The 14,430-nt window shown below is 43.0% G+C and overlaps 2 non-coding genes and 1 pseudogene across 2 annotated transcripts; all 3 read right to left on the minus strand.

Annotated features, from left to right (window-relative positions):
• Positions 1–4,522: 4,522 nt before the first annotated feature.
• The window catches only part of LOC115162693 (cytoplasmic dynein 1 heavy chain 1-like), a 42,881-nt pseudogene continuing 32,973 nt past the window's right edge, over positions 4,523–14,430 (minus strand).
• Positions 7,284–7,355, minus strand: LOC115162752 (small nucleolar RNA SNORD50). Its single transcript, XR_003869641.1, has one exon. It is a non-coding gene; the product is annotated as a small nucleolar RNA SNORD50 (small nucleolar RNA).
• On the minus strand, positions 12,091–12,163 carry LOC115162753 (small nucleolar RNA SNORD50). The gene has a single exon (XR_003869642.1). It is a non-coding gene; the product is annotated as a small nucleolar RNA SNORD50 (small nucleolar RNA).

Here is a 14,430-nt window from a genome sequence, read left to right on the forward strand (position 1 = left end):
CACATATTTCTCACCTTGGTAAAATACGCAAACCAACCTTAATGAAACATATACACTACATGACTAAAAGTATGTGGACACCTGCTCGTTGAACATCTTGTTCCAAAATCATGGGCTTTAATATGGAGGTGGTCCACCCTTTGCTACTATAAAAGCGTCAACTCTTCAGGGAAGGCTTCAGGTGATGACATCCCCAGGGGTCTGTGCTGATTGTACGGAGATTGTGACAGCAGGTTAAATGGCGTCCCTTGAGAAGGCAAGAATAAGACATATGTCAGGAGAAGTCCAGTATTATCATAAGGAGATGTATACTTGGAACACGGAGGAGGATTGGAGGGAAAAAGAGAGGCAGAGGAGGTTTAAGAGAGAAAGAGGGTGAGCTTGAGTTGTTTAAAAATTGCAACAAAAAGGGGGATGGTTTGTTAAAGAAGAATGGTAGAAAATGTAAGCAGAGTGAGCTGAAGAGGATAAATGGAAGTGAATGAGGTCGAAGTATCTGAGGTGGTAGGTGTGGTGAAGTTCTGAGTCCAAGGCTTGCACCGAGGGTCAGGATAAAGATGAGTCTGTGACAGTAGGAGTGAAGCTTTTTGAAAAAGTGGACCCTTGCCTTTTGGCTGATCCATTTGTGGTTTCAGGGTGGGGGAAAACAGAGTTGGGTGCTGTGGAATCAGTGAGGGTAACCAGAAGTGGTTTTGTGATAATTGTTTGTTTCTGCTGGTCAGAGGGAGAAGGTGCGCCGCGTTAAACGAATGGGGGCAAGAAATGTGAATTGTTTTGCTCTCAAGAAAAGGGTGCCATTGAAAGGAGTGATTACGAGGGTAGCAGTAAATGTAAACGTTGACCAACTGAAGGGGAAGATCCCCGGTGTTTGTGATGCTCATTGTTTGGTGCGACGCAGACAGAGTGGCGTGAGTGGTGAAACAGAAATCATTGTCTGTTCTTATGAGTTTTCATGTTGTCTTTGCCCAACAAAGTGATGTTAGGATATATAAGTTATCCTGTACGAGCTTTTGTGCCGAATACATTACGTTGTTACAGGTGTCAAGCTTATGGGCATGTGGCAGCAGTGTGTAGAAGGGAGATTCCTAGGTGTGAGAAGTGTGCAGAAGGGCATGAGACAAAGGAATGTGTAGCATTGGGGAAAGTAGTGGTATGTGTTAATTGTAGGGGTGCCCATGGGGCTGGGGATCAGAAATGTACCGTGCGAGAGAGGCAAGTTGAGGTTTCCAGGGTTACAGTAGTGTAGAAATTGTCACATGCTGAGGCAGTGAAGAAAGTAGAGGAAGATGGGTCAAGGGGGAGGGATCCTGAGAGGATTGGTGTGAGTAGATCTGTACCAGTACAGAAGGATAGGCCAACAAGTGATATGTTTCAGTAAGATTGGATTTTTAGCATTCATAATAATGGTTATCAACTGTAATGGAGGTTGTGGTGGCAGCTGCAGAAAGGTATTTGGGTGTGTGAGACTTGACATCAGAAGAGTTACAGTGGTGTCCCCTCCTTCCAGGTTGTTTGCTTGAACAAATAAATATTCTACCATCTAACACTATACTAACACTTTTTTTTAAATAATACAACAATAACACCACCATACTCCACTATTTGAATCTATTTAGTCCTATCTCAGGCCAAGTATAAGGGAGTTGTACTCCAGTCTAGTAGGTGGCGGTAATGCCACATTTATTGGATGTCAACCACCAAGGAAGGCTTTTCACTAGATGTTGAAACAGTTTTTGCTTCACATTATGGGGTATTGCGTGTAGATTGATTGGTGGGAAATAAACAATTTAATACATTTTAGAATAAGGCTGTAACGTAACAAAATGTGGAAAAAGTCAAGGGGTCTGAATACATGCCGAATGCACTGTATGTCCACTCAGACCATTGGTCTAGAGTAGGACTAGGTAGGGTTAAATAGTGGAAAGGGTGTTTTTTTAGAGGGCTAATAGGTGGTAGGGTAATTTTCATTTTCTCAAATGTTGTATTAAATATGTTGGTAGGCTGTGAATGGCCTCACACACCAGTACAGTAGGTGTAGGCACCTAAAAGTTGGATGCGATCTGCCAACCAAATCCCAAAGAAGAGCTCTTCAGAGAAATCTCCTGACAGTCCCGTCCCGTTCAGGTGACTCTTCAAATGGAAGTTCGGTCTTCCACGAGCAGAGACAGCACAAGTGTGCGGCCACAGGAAGAGGCAGTGCGTCACCAAAATAGAGACTGGGGATTCTCCTCCTGAGGCGAGTTGGGCTCTGTCTGTTGTGGCCATTCACATTTACAAGGATGACATCTCTCTGAGTCCAGTATGAATGCAAATATGCACTTACACTCTTTTCAACAGAATTTGAAGAACTTCATTCTTACACATGTAAGGAATAGCATTCCATATTAATTTGTATTGCTGGTTTATATTTTGGTGCAGTGATATTTTGGGGGCTGAATAAATAATGCATTTGCGAGTTCTATTGTATGGTAGTTAAGGAAAAAATATGTGGTAGAAGGATGTGCTTTACATTAATATACTGCTCAAAAAAATAAAGGGAACACTTAAACACATCCTAAATCTGAATGAAATAAATAATCTTATTAAATACTTTTTTCTTTACATAGTTGAATGTGCTGACAACAAAATCACACAAAAATAATCAATGGAAATCCAATTTATCAACCCATGGAGGTCTGGATTTGGAGTCACACTCAAAATTAAAGTGTAAAACCACACTACAGGCTGATCCAACTTTGATGTAATGTCCTTAAAACAAGTCAAAATGAGGCTCAGTAGTGTGTGTGGCCTCCACGTGCCTGTATAACCTCCCTACAACGCCTGGGCATGCTCCTGCTGAGGTGGCGGATGGTCTCCTGAGGGATCTCCTCCCAGACCTGGACTAAAGCATCCGCCAACTCCTGGACAGTCTGTGGTGCAACGTGGCGTTGGTGGATGGAGCGAGACATGATGTCCCAGATGTGCTCAATTGGATTAGCATCAATGCCTTCCTCTTGCAGGAACTGCTGACACACTCCAGCCACATGAGGTCTAGCATTGTCTTGCATTAGGAGGAACCCAGGGCCAACCGCACCAGCATATGGTCTCACAAGGGGTCTGAGGAGCTCATCTCGGTACCTAATGGCAGTCAGGCTACCTCTGGCAAGCACATGGAGGGCTGTGCTGCCCCCCCACACCATGACTGACCCACCGCCAAACCGGTCATGCTGGAGGATGTTGCAGGCAGCAGAACGTTCTCCACGGCGTCTCCAGACTCTGTCACGTCTGTCACGTGCTCAGTGCGAACCTGCTTTCATCTGTGAAGAGCACAGGGCGCCAGTGACGAATTTGGCAATCTTGGTGTTCTCTGGCAAATGCCAAACGTCCTGCACGGTGTTGGGCTGTAAGCACAACCCCCACCTGTGGACGTCGGGCCCTCATACCACCCTCATGGAGTCTGTTTCTGACCGTTTGAGCAGACACATGCACATTTGTGGCCTGTTGGAGGTCATTTTGCAGGGCTCTGGCAGTGCTTCTCCTGCTCCTCCTTGCACAAAGGCGGAGGTAGCGGTCCTGCTGCTGGGTTGTTGCCCTCCTACGGCCTCCTCCACGTCTCCTGATGTACTGGCCTGTCTCCTGGTAGCGCCTCCATGCTCTGGACACTACGCTGACAGACACAGCAAACCTTCTTGCCACAGCTTGCATTGATGTGCCATCCTGGATGAGCTGCACTACCTGAGCCACTTGTGTGGGTTGTAGACTCCGTCTCATGCTACCACTAGAGTGAAAGCACCACCAGCATTCAAAAGTGACCAAAACATCAGCCAGGAAGCATAGGAACTGAGAAGTGGTCTGTGGTCCCCACCTGCAGAACCACTCCTTTATTGGGGGTGTCTTGCTAATTGCCTATAATTTCCACCTGTTGTCTATTCCATTTGCACAACAGCATGTGAAATGTATTGTCAATCAGTGTTGCTTCCTAAGTGGACAGTTTGATTTCACAGAAGTGTGACTTGGAGTTACATTGTGTTGTTTAAGTGTTCCCTTTATTTTTTTGAGCAGTGTATTAAAGTGACTCGATTTGAGTATTCTGTAAGTCCTTGAGAATAAAGCATCCACAATCTTTCTGAATTTCCTGTAACCACAGCACATTCTGCTTTGTGGCTCTCCATCTGTTCTGACAACGACAGACAGCTCCCCTCATACAACCCCCATGAATGTAGAGGATCATCTGTACATATGAAAGGATTGGACAATTGTATTAATTATATCAGAGTGAACATTCCACATTACATCAAGGGGCTAGGGTTCATTTGGAATTCAGCCCAAGAACAGAGGAACAATGAATCAAATATCACACAGTTCCAAAGTAAAGGGCTCAGGTTTAGCCATAGTTTGGTTAGCCATTCTATCTGTATAAGTAAGCAGCAATATGGTTGCCTCACTTTTAAAAGGAGACTAGTAATATGGTAATTGTGCACAGGCTCTTCTGTGCGCAATTATTAGTCATGCATTTTGAAAAGGTCACGCATTAAGAGTCAAATCATGGAACAGTCTTTCATTTAAAAAAAAATACATCTTGAAATGTATGCAGTCTATGCCCAATAGTAATTTAATAACTAGCAACCACATTTTAAATCATTGATACTTTGTCATTAACCAACATCTTTACACCATCATAAAAATATACAGAATCCTTCATAGAATCCTTCGTCCTTGCTTTTTCCAACTTCCCTTTTCCATACACAAACCAGCTGACTCATTTTCCATGGGCCACCTTTTTTTCCCCATACACAAGACAACTGACCACATTACTCAATACTTTCTTGACCACTTCCCCTACTATTGATGTTAAATGCAGATTTTACTTCCACTACAGTTACTTGAATAAAGTGTTTCATATGGACATTACCCATACAGACTGGAGTAATAAGAGTACTATACTACAAATAAATGATTAATAGGAATGATTATTAATAGGAATTCTCTAGGCTTCTGGTGACACTACTCTGTGCAGAGCACTGCCACGCCGCACTCATAGAAGTTGTGAGGGTCTTCCTTGGTGGCGATGTTAAAGTCTACAGTGAAGATGAGATCGGCTCTTGTGAAGTTCAAATACACAGGCAGAGTGACCTGTGGGATTGACAGATATACAAGTGTGTATTGTCATTAAGACAGTACAATTTTAATGGTATTTGGACAATATAGACTAGGAATAGCGCCCAACTTAATTGTAGGTATTTGACTGACTTCCTATGAGCCATCTATTTATTGGATGCATTCTAAGGGAATGTGAGGTCTGTATTATATGTGGAGAAAGTTGATATTTGTAATCTGGCAATACCCCAGGGGGATAAATAAAGTTTTTGTATTGAATTGAATCCAATGAAAGCTTTGAGCTCAAAAGCTTAACATTTGTACATTCCCATGTACAGTGCAGTATTTATGTTGCTATGAGCTGTACCATGTGCCTCTTCTCAGCGCTCGACTGCTTCACCCAGCTGAGTCAGTGGCAACTCAGTGGAGATGTAGTTGGAGAGAGAGAGCTTATTGCCGTGGGTGGCTCCCTGCGGCTTCAGACCTGTCAGGAAGAAAGAGGGGTATGTTAAGGTCACTTAGGTTGATCATAAACATTAGATAAACAATAGGGGCTGGTTTAAACACTTATTTTTTCTTCCAGTCAGTAGACATTAATACTCAAATAACTTCTGAGTTAAGGTGGTGTTCTCATTATCAAAGCACTCCTCAATGAGGCTAAGTGTGTCATCACAGCCAACCAAATAACACTCTTTCAATGGAGTTTCCATTCTGAAATGTTTTTTTGATCCAGGACTAGCCTTGATATGGGTCCAAGAAACCAGCCCTAGAAAAATCTGCGCCAAAGCACAACTATATCAAAAAGTAGCTTTAGTGTTCCGCTGGTGTTGTGGTAATTCTTCCTCTCTGGTGAGAATACCTAGTGCCCTGACTCGTACTGTATATAGAGAGACTGATGAGTGGACCTTTGATGCCAAAGCTGCAGGCGTCGAGCACAGCCTCCTGGGTGGTGGTGACGTTGACCTCCAGACACAGCTCCTCCAGGGACCAGCTGTTGGCCTGGGCCACGTACTGACGGGTGGCCGTGATGTAGGCCTCGGGGACAAACAGGCTGCCCAGGCACACATGGATGTTCTGGACAGAAGAGACATGAATTCAGAGTGGGTGGAGTCCAATACCTAGTCCAATGTCTCAAGTTCATGGTCAACTATGGCATCAATCCATGGCAAATCCACCATGTGGTATTAAAGGGATAACTTCTAGAGTGGCTTTGTTCTTAACTGTAAAAATGAACAACTGTTCATTGACTTCTTTAGAGTAGTTCAAGTCATTCAGAGTTGAATGAATAATATCCAAATGGGATGCGAACATTAGCAATATGCTAACCTGACAAATTAGGCAAATAGGGCATCTATCAACTGTGAGAAATCATTAATGGAGTCATTTTAAGGTAACACCAAATCCACTAAGATCTTCCTATGACAGGAAACTATCCCTTTAATATAGAAGTCAGATGAACGTACCTTGAGCTCCTTAGCGCCCCCGCTGGCAGCTCCCTGGGAGATGGCCTGCAGCTGCTTGACGCGCTCGCTGAAGTCGGCCACCCACTGGATGACAGCCATGGAGGGGGGCACGTGTAGCGGCACCAACTACGGGGCAGGATACCTGGAGGAGACATGCGACATGTTAGCATTGGAAATCCTTCCAGACAGACTCTATATAACCATATTGACTTGAAATAGTCAATATGTTACCATATTACATTTCACATATTGTGACTACAACCACATTGGGGTATAACTGGAAAAGGTACATTTCCGGAAGAAAATGTGAGCTTGCTTCACCTGTATAAAAGCGTTTCATGGTAGTGGAAGAAGTGTAGGAGTTTAAATTGTTTGGCTAGTGCAGTAAAACTGAGACCAATGTGGTAGAAATAGTAGTGAATTAATAAAAATTGAGGATTGTGTAAAGAATGAGAGGAGAACCTTTGACAAGGTCATTGATGAGGGTCCGCAGGTCGTTGGTTTGCTTCTTCTTGCCCTTGCACACCTGCACCACGTCAGTCAGGTCCTGCCGCACCTCCTGAAGCATGTGGGCACCCATCTTCACCTCACGCACAAAGAAGCAGAACAGGGGATCCTGTGTGTGAGAGTGGGTTGGAGGAGGACATATCTTTAAAAAAAAAAATTGTAAACAAGATAGTGGCATTCTTTTCACCTGTACAGTCCTTGAAAAGAAACCCACACCCTGAGTGTTTGTGAATTGCATTATCAGAAGTCAGATCCGTATACGAGTTTCATTCACATGAAATCAGGTTCGGGATAGATTCATCATTTAATGCAAAGATCCTTAAGAGACGGCAGTTTTTTAGTCAGTGTGCGCAAGTGTACCCTAAAACTTAAATGAATAGCCCAAGCGTTTATTTGCTTAAATCACTGAACACAACAGGTGCTTATTAAAGACAGGCTTCTATTTGAGACAGGCGTCCATTTCCTTAACAGACAGCTTTTGCTCATTTGCATAGTTAATTGTTCAATTTCCAGCATTTTAATACATTTCCTCATTTCCTGCACTAATGTGTTATCTACACACCATGTCCCGTTTCTTTTTCCTTTAGTATGCCTCTATTTCGTAAAAATAAAAACTTTTGATTAAATCATTCAGAAATTACTCAAATTATTTCAATGTAAAAAAATCAAACATTAAACCTAAAACAATTCATGGTAATCAATTCATTTAGACCCAGCGTTTATTTGAAACAGGCATTTATTTGCTGAAATGTGTGCCGTTGCCCGGCTAGTTAGAGGGACAGGCGGCTATTTGAGACTCTGCGTTTACCTGAAGTGTTACGGTATGTACATACGTACGTGTGAAATATAAGTAATATAAAGAAATAGAAGTGGCAAAATACCATAAGAACACTCTTCCAACCTCAACCCATCAGATCCCAGAGATGCTGCTCAAACCAGATGGGACGTTACCTTGATATTCTCCACCGTACGCTTGAGGTGGTTGACCACCTGCGGGATGAGCGTCAGCCAATTGGTGGCAGTGGTGCGCAGCGTGCGCATCCAGCCGTGCGCTCGCGCTTCGTCTCCTTCTCGTAGGTCAGGTCATCCTCATCCTCCAGCATCTGCATTTTCAGCATCTTACCCATCATGTCAGTGCCTGAGCAGCCCAACAAGGGGAACCAGAGAGGAGAAGGGAGGGGGGTTAGGGAGGAGACAAGCCCATGGAAGGAAGAGGAGTAGGAGTGAGGGGAGAAGAAATTAACGGTGGACTTGACCAATGCCTTGCATTGTAAAAAAGACAAAGCCTTGCATTCTCATACACATGTTAATAAGGGGTAGTTGTGCTTCAAAATTAGCGATTACAATAAGTCAAGAAGACATGACGAAAACAAGGACACGGATACCAAGTCAAGAGTAAACAGGAGACCATGCAATATAAAAAGTGAGGAGGGTTCCTGTGGGCTCTGAGAAAATCATAGTAACTCAAAGTGATGGAGGCATGAAGTCGTGCATGAAAAAGGTTTCCAGGGCTCTGTGAGAGAAATCAATGTATTCAAATGGGAAAAGAGGGATGGATGCATCAACGGCTGGGAGTTGGAACCGGAAGCTAAGCAAGACATGAATTTGAAATGCAGCTGCTTGGGTGAGAACACCCCCATTCACATGGGTACAGCTACCATCACAAGGGGCTTGTGTTATAACACTGGAACTGATAGGAGGAAAAGGAAAGAGACCTAGGGAGTAAAAATGAGCCACCAATGCCATTGCATCCAAGTTAACAGAAGCAATGTAAGAATATGTTCTGCATCAATGGAAGTCTTCTATAGGATTTAAAATTAAAATAAGATGCGTTAGAACATATGTAGAGCTATTAGAGAAATGGAGAAACTGGAGATGAGCTCCTGTAGCTCTCCTCGCTGCTGACAAAGAATCCCACAGACAAACCCGGTCACGCTCCTTGAGTTCAGCTGCAGCCGGGGACAACCAGCAGCAGACAATAGCATACCCTGAGTGGTGAGCAGGACCTTCTCAGTGTTGCTAGGCAGGCCCAGCCAGGACGGTGTCTGGGTGTCTGGCAGCACCTCCACCCAGTTCATGAACTCCTCATGTCTAGAAGAAAAGACACAGAACAGCACAGTGTCAATGAGACAGTATGGAGAAAGTTATAAAATCCACTTCTGAAATTCAACCTTTCCTAAATGTGTGCATTTCAGAAGTTGCACTTCTAAAGAATGTAAACGTTTCCTATGAATTTCTTTGACATTTACAAAAGTTTTGCTGAGAAGGTTTGGTCACAATATATTGGAAACCATGTTTCATGTTTTTTTGCATGTACTGTATCAAAAAAATGCAGCTTTTAGTTGCCAATGCAATGAAATAAAACTAAACTAAATAAACACCACTACCGCCCAACCCCGGCCACTGACCGGATGCCATCGGGCATCTTGATGTCCTTGTGGCCGTCCACCTTGAAGGCCAGCTTGAACTCTGAGTCGAAGCTGCCCGTGGTGAAGATGCGGTCCAGGAAGGTGTTGAGCAGCCGCTGGTCAAACTCGTTGGCGATGCGGCCGCCGTAGATGGATTGGGCCATTAGGGTCTTCAGGGCCGCCCAAGGGATCTTCTCTGGTGAGATGTTCTGTCGGACCTAGGGTTGTGGAGGAAGAGGAGAATAGAAGGTTACCACCATAGAAATACATACAGTCAGGGCTTTAAAGTGTGACCAATTTGGTCGCATATGCAAAGTTTTATTCTAGGAGCACCGTGCGACTAGAAATAAAATCTCCTAGATAATAATTGTTGTAATAAGGCTTCGCTGTACTGTTGTTTCAGAGTGCCCTAGAAAGAAAAGCATCATGGTTGCACCATTACTACAGGGAAAACGGCCTGCTTCTAGCCTAACCAGGTCATAGGATCTGACCCATATTACCGGCGCAATATTTGTATCTTCCTATAGCTGAACTCCGGGACCACATTTTACATTCAGAACATAAACCGTGTCGTAGGCCGTTCAAAAACTACTCACGCATCGTTACCCAGTTGTTTACTTTGTTCAGTCATGTTACCTCATTGGCTAGCTTGCAAACAACCTGGTTACTTTACCAGTATAATCAAACATTTGGGGGAACAGTAAGGAAAAGGGATAGCTTCTTCAGGAGATCAATGAATGAACGACATGTCTTGCATGTCTTCATCACAAACCTGACATTTTTAAAGAGAATGTATAATAAACGAATGTCTTCACAATGTTACATATTACACTGAACAGAAATATAAACGCAACATGTTAAGTGTTGGTCCCATGTCTCATGAGTTGAAATAAAAGATCCCAGAAACTCTCCATATTTTTCACATTTTGTGCACAAATTGGTTTACATACATGTTAGTGAGCATTTCTCCTTTGCCAAGATAATCCATCCACTTGACAGGTGTGGCATATCAAGGTGATTAAACAGCACAATCATTACACAGGTGCACCTTGTGCTGAGGACAAAAGGCCAATAAAATGTGTCTTTGTCACACAACAATGACAGATGTCTCAAGTTGAGGGAGCGTGCAATTGGCATGCTGACTGCAAGAATGTCCACCAGAGCCGTTGCCAGAGAATTGAATGTTAATTTCTCTACCATAAGCCGGCTTCACAACCGCAGACCATGTGTACCCACGCTAGCTTAGGACCTCCACATCCGGCATCTTCACCTGCGGGATCGTCTGAGACCAGCCACCCGGACAGCTGATGAAACTGTGGGTTTGCATAACCGAAGAATTTGTGCACAAACTGTCAGAAACCGTCCGAGGGAAGCTCATTTACGTGCTCGTTGTCCTCATCAGGGTCTTAACCTGACTGCAGTTTGGCGTCGTAAAAGACTTCAGTGGCAAATGCTCACCTTTGATGGCCACTGGCACGGTGGAGAAGTGTGCTCTTCACGGATGAATCACGTTTTGTACCGGACAGATGGCAGACCGCGTGTATGGCGTTGTGAGGGTGAGCAATTTGCTGATGTCAACATTGTGAACAGAGTGCCCCATGGTGGCGGTGGGGTTATGGTATGGGCATGCATAAGCTACTGACAACGAACACAATTGCATTTTAAATTAATGCACAGAGATACCGTGACGAGATCCTCCTGTTTCAAGATGATAATGCATTACAGGTGTTCACAGCGTGTTCCATGTCGCAAGTATCTGTACACAATTCTTGGAAGCTGAAAATGTCCCAGGTCTTCCATGGCCTGCATTCTCACCAGACATGTCACCGATTGAGCGTGTTTGAGGTTGTTTTGGATCGACGTACACGACAGCGTGTTCCAGTTCCTGCCAATATCCATCAACTTTGCACAGCCATTGAAGAGGAATGGGACAACATTCCACAGGCCACAATCAACAGCCTGATCTATGTGAAGGAGATGTGTTGTGCTACATGAGGCAAATGGTGGTCACACCAGATACCAACTGGATTTCTGGATTTCTAAGGTATCTGTGACCAACAGAAGCATATCTGTATTCCCAGTCATGTGAAATCAATGGATTAGGATCCTTAAATGAACTGTAACTTAGTAAAATCTTAGAAATTGTTGCATATTACATTTATATTTTTGTTCAGTGTAGTTTATAGGGCACAACATGTGCTTCAAAAGTAGCTAGAATTCATATAGGCTGTATCTCAATCATTTGTAAAAAAATAAAATGCATTTCCAGGCACACCTACATTTTGGGAGCACCAGTGCTACTAATGAAAATATATTATTTAGAGTCCTGGATAGAACCCTGAATACACAAATTAATTTGCACAAATACTTTGGGGTTCCCTAAAATGGGGGGACTATGTACAAAAAATGCTGTAATTTCTAAATGGTTCACCCGATATGGATGAAAATACCCTCAAATTAAAGCTTGACAGTCTGCACTTTAACCTCAGTCATTGTATCATTTCATTTTGGACAGCACTGTATATATGTTCTAATTCTATGGTCACTGCGCTCTAGGGACACATTTTTTGTGTTTATTTTGTGACCAACAAATTCATTCCCATTTGCAAGAATGTATAAATTGTGTGTGAATTGCATTATCAGAAGTCAGATCCGTATAGGAGTTTCCAATCACATAGAATCAGGTTCAGGATGGATTCATCATCTAATACAGAGAATTGCTGCAAACAGAAAGTCTCCCGAGTAGCGCAGCTGTCGAAGGCAGTACATCGCAGTGCTAGAGGCGTCACTACAGACCCTGGTTCGATCCCAGGCTGAATCACAATTGGCCCAACGTCGTCCGGGTTAGGGGAGAGTTTGGCCGGCTTAGGCCGTCATTGTAAATAAGAATGTATTCTTAACCGACTTGCCTAGTTAAATATAATTTTTTTTTAATGTGTGTGTGTGTGTGTGTGTGTGTGTGTGTGTGTGTGTGTGTGTGTGTATATATATGTGTGTGTGTATATATATATATATATATATATATATATATATATATATATATATATATATATATATATATATATATATATATATATATATATATATATATATATATATATATATATATATATATATATATATATATATATATATATATATATATATATAAAAATACACCCACACTGTTGTCTCTTACGTACGTTTTTATATAAAAACGTACGTAAGAGACAACAGTGTGGGTGTATTTTATGTGTGTCTATTTTGCGTGTGACTGACCTTAGCAGTGTCGTCCAGCCAGGTGTCCACAGTGTCGCAGGTCCGACTCGCCGAACTCGTACTTCTTGGACCAGCCCAGCGGGGCGTAACGGAATGGAACCAGGCCAGTAGGAAGTAGAGGCGGGCGCGCTCATTGGGAGCCTGCAGATGTGGTGAGGAAGAGGTTGGTTTAGTAATTACGGTCAAAAGAAAACATTCAGTCAAGTTTAGAGGAAGGAGTGTGTGTAAGTGAGAGACCAACACAGAGGTAGAGTGACAGGAGAGAACATCAGAAAGCTAGAAGGATAGAAAGAGAGAGGCAGAGGAAGGCACAGTGAGAGAAAGCCAGAGAGAATCAGTATTCATATGGTTGTGTCACCTTGCACATTGTAACGGTTTTGACTTGAGGTTATCATTTATAGGGGTGCCAGGTAGGTTGTGCCTACCAGAGAAAATATTAGTTTCTCCTTTTAGTTTGGGAGGGAATGAGTCCCACCTGGTCCGTCAAGTCTACACCAATACAAAGGACTCATGTAAATGTCAGGATGGAAATACACTTTTCATGAACCCTTAAAACATTGGAAAGAACTTACAAAACAACTGTATTGTTTTGCGTGGTTGTATTAACAACATAAATGATCACACACAACAATATAACAATAATGAGCTTTAAACAGCTCTGGTTCCTCCAGAAATGTCCTGTACCTCGGGCCTAAAAAGAGTCCAGCCCGGTAAACAAGTTCAGGGAACTCAAGTGACCTTCGTCACGCAATGGTTGTCCGTTCATACAGTGTAGCGTAAACCCAGTGTCAATCATACAATGAAAATAATAAATATTTTACAACTATAAAGCATATCAAATCTTAATACGTCCTCAACTACAACTAACTACATAAATCATCACGGTATACATCACCCCAAAACAAATGAAATACCGTACACAAAAAAGGTTGTAGTCAGTCGGTCAGTCAGAGAAGCCAATCCGCCGACAGATCTCCAGCGGAGAAAGGCCACGAAAACCAACAGAGGTGTAGTCCACGGATGCAAAGAGTGGATTCGATCCTGGGTAGATTTTCTATTAGGCTACACAAAGCACACTTTTACAGCAACACAACAAACGGAAGAGAGAAGCTTCAGAACTAAGGGTCGAACACATCCTCATTCATGTTTCCATCACAACTCCACTTTTGCGCAGCTGATGCTGGCTATTTAATTGGGAATTAAAGGGGAATCGCCCTATTGGAAGGAGAAGCACTATTTAATTGAGAATTAAAGGGAAAGCGCTCTATTGGAAGGAGAAGCACTGAGACGGTTCAGAAACATTCAGGGCCGTCACAACATGCGAGCCACGGGGATGCTGCTGAAGGTCCTCAGCATGCTGGCCTTGACACCGGGAGGGGGCTCAAATACAAAGATACGTCGAGCACGTAGCAGGTTCACTAGCACCTGAGAGGAATGAGCGAGAGAAAACCCATTTAGATAGTCTCATTAGATAAGTCATCCACAACTGTGCTTCAGTGAGGTAAACAAGCTTGAGGTAAACAAACCAGAATGCTAAGTTATACCTCATGTAGACATTTGTAATTGAAGTTTTTTCAATATCTTTAATCTACAACAGAATGAGCTTGAATGTTCAAAATCAGTCACTAGTTTATAGAGGCTCTCGAGTGGCACAGCGGTCTAAGGCACTGCATTTCATTGCAAGAGGTGTCACTTCAGTCCCTGGTTCAAATCCAGGC

The sequence above is a fragment of the Salmo trutta genome, chromosome 25 (genome assembly GCF_901001165.1).
Source record: "Salmo trutta chromosome 25, fSalTru1.1, whole genome shotgun sequence".
NCBI lineage: Eukaryota > Metazoa > Chordata > Actinopteri > Salmoniformes > Salmonidae > Salmo > Salmo trutta.